This window comes from Mesocricetus auratus, unplaced genomic scaffold (genome assembly GCF_017639785.1).
Source record: "Mesocricetus auratus isolate SY011 unplaced genomic scaffold, BCM_Maur_2.0 Super-Scaffold_100007, whole genome shotgun sequence".
NCBI lineage: Eukaryota > Metazoa > Chordata > Mammalia > Rodentia > Cricetidae > Mesocricetus > Mesocricetus auratus.
In genome coordinates this window covers 94,634,211-94,637,062 of record NW_024429191.1, presented here as the reverse complement: position 1 = coordinate 94,637,062, position 2,852 = coordinate 94,634,211, and positions in this window count along the sequence as shown.

Sequence of the window (2,852 nt, the reverse complement as noted above, 5' to 3'; positions counted from 1 at the left end):
CGGGTTTGTTTTGGGATGAGCTTGTGACCTGCTCCTGCCAGGTGACTGGCACCCACTAGGCCTCCATGGGGATGGCAGAGAGGAAGGGGCCGCATTCCCTTGGGCAAGACGAAGGGCCTGGCTGTGCCCAGGGTGAGAAACCAATCAGTGGTGATGTTACGTGGGCAGAAGAGGAGGGCGGATCTAGGGGAGGACTCCTAAGGGGTGACTTGATGCTTCCTTCGGGTGAGACCCCTTAGAGGGTCCAGCAGCACCCAGGCGAAGGTGGACGGGGTGGGCTGAGGCGCCATGGGTGGGCTGAGGCGCCCTGGGTGGGCTAAGACACCATGGGTGGGCTAAGATGCCATGGGTGGGCTGAGACGCCCTGGGTGGGCTGAGCTATAGCAGCTTGTAGGCCTCTCCTGAAACTGAGCAGCCACAGCAGCCCACTTCACTAGCTGCAGTTTTGGGGGGAGTCACCTGGGGTCCAGACATGCCAGCAGTGCTGGGCACTGGCCATCTCCCAGCTGGCCCGGTGCCATACCTAAGGCCAGCCCCATGGAAGGCTCCTGTGACACTAAACCGGGTGTCTCAGCAGAGTTTCTAAGCTGTCATAGTTGCTCTGGGCTGGACAGTGATGCTGTGTGTCTCCAGTCCCCATGAGTACTCCAGGTATCCTAACCAACCTGGGCTCTGCGCTAAATGAAGACGCCAGTGGATGACGACTTTTATTGTCATCAGCGCTGTGTGTCTCACATGGTCAGGACACACCAGGGTGTTTCACGGAATCACCAGCATGGTTCTCTGTCAGCCCAGACCCAGGTACGGGGTGACCCCAAGCACTGTGCAAGGGGCAGAGGCAGCCAGCACCCAGCTGCCACGACTTGTCTCTCCTGACCTCCACTCCTTACCTCGGGACCTGGGAGTACCTAGCATCGTGTCTAACCATCGGGCTCCACTACAAAGCTACCCTCATTGCTATACTGCAGGCATGGAAAGGGAGGAGGAGGAGTTAGCAGTCACTGGCAAATGAAATCGGCCCAACTTGGAAACTGCAAACTTGTGTTGAGATGGTAGCGTTGTACGCTGAATACAGAACTCCAGTGTGTGTGTGTCTGTGGGGGTGGGTCTCATGTCATCCATGCTGGCCAAGGATGACTTTCAAGTCCTGATCCTTTGCCTGCAGCTCCCCAATGTTGCCACTGCTGCTTGACTGTGGCTACACCGGGAGCACCCAGAATCTGAAACCACCTGCACCTCTGCTGCCCCACAGACCCTGAAGGAGTTCACTGGCCAGGCACTAAGATTTTACATTTCCGGGCAATTCTAAGAGGCCAAGACAGAGAACTGCTCTGGGTGCCATCTGGGGTTATCTGTCATCTCAGCTGAAGGCTACTCCCAGGGGTGGAGTTGGCAGAACTCAGGGAGACGAGCAAGCGTGTGAGGGTGCCGTTTATCAGCGGGGACTCAGAGAAGCATTGGCTCATCCTGGCCCTCTGGGTCTTTGTTAGTACTGAGGCTGCAAAGCAGCTTCTTGGGCTACCCCTTGCCACCACTGTCTGCCTGCTTCACCCAGCCTGGGCCAGGCCACAGCAGCTCCCACCTGTGTCCCGCCTCCAGCCGGGCTTGCCCACCTCTGCAGGCAGGCATTCCCTGCTCATGCCACCACTGTGGCTGTCGCCAGGGCTGTGCCACGGTCTTGTCACAACAGTGTTGTGGTAGGGTAGCTCCAAGCCTTCTGCTTCCTGATCACTGACACCAGGCCTGCTTCATCCAGTCCAGGCCCACGACGCCTTTACTGCTGGTCCTCGCTGTCAAAATCCAACTCAGCCTCGGTGTCCAGGGAGGGTGCCACCTCCACAAAACCCACTCTTCATTCCCTGGAAGTCTTGAAGGCACCGGAAGGCTGACACCGGCGCCTCCCAGACGCAGGCACGGTCCTCTAGCCATTGCTTCTTTGCCACGGCAGCTCCTAGGCTAGCCCTGGTCTGCTCTCCTGCGGAAGTTCTGGCCCGCAGAGCTGGAGGCTGCGGGGAGGCCAAGGGCGGCTTGACATCCCGAGTCTCCTCCTTCCTCTGGTCTCTGGGTTCCACGAGGCCGGGGCCCCTTTGGTGATGCGCTCAGCAGAGCTGGCAGCTGCCTCCTTTCCTGTGAGTCCCCTGTGGGAGGCCAGGACTCATCCTCAGGAGGCACACACACTAGAGGGGGAGCTGACCTAGTGGCCCTGGCGAGCCTGCTGACAATGCTGCTGTTTCGTGCATGTTGGCCAATGCGGTTTTAGGGGCAGAGATCCACAAAGCACTTGAGAAGCACATGATTGCTTTTTCTGTTCTGAGTGGGGGTCTTGCTGCGTTGCCAGGTACGGTCTTGAGCCTTGAACTCAGGCAGGGCTACTCAAGCCTCCCGAGTGCTGGGACCACAGGCATGCACACCACTGTGCTTTCTCCAGATAGCTCTGGGGGTGGAGCCTCTGGCCCGCACACAAAGGCCCTACAACCGAGCTACACCCCTGCCTCTGGTTTCTCTCAATGCCTGTACCGGGCATGTGCCAATGAGTGTGGGGTGGCGGCTCAGGGAGAACCTGTAGCCCCTGGCTCCACCCAGTGCTGGTCTGGGCAACACTGATCTTCAGAGGCATCCAATTCAGTTAGGACAGAAGGACTTGGAAGCTGTTATGCCTCCTAGTGGCTACTGACAGGATTCGCATAGTCTCAGCAAAACCAAATAGCAAGGCTACAGCTTCAAGTCCAACAGCCAAGACTGTAAGTTTAGCCAGGAACCAATGTAAACTCAGCAACACAGTAGGCTGTCTCCACACCAAGTGAAAAAGGAAGCCCCGCCTCTTACAGATGAAAAGACCCAGCAATAGCGAA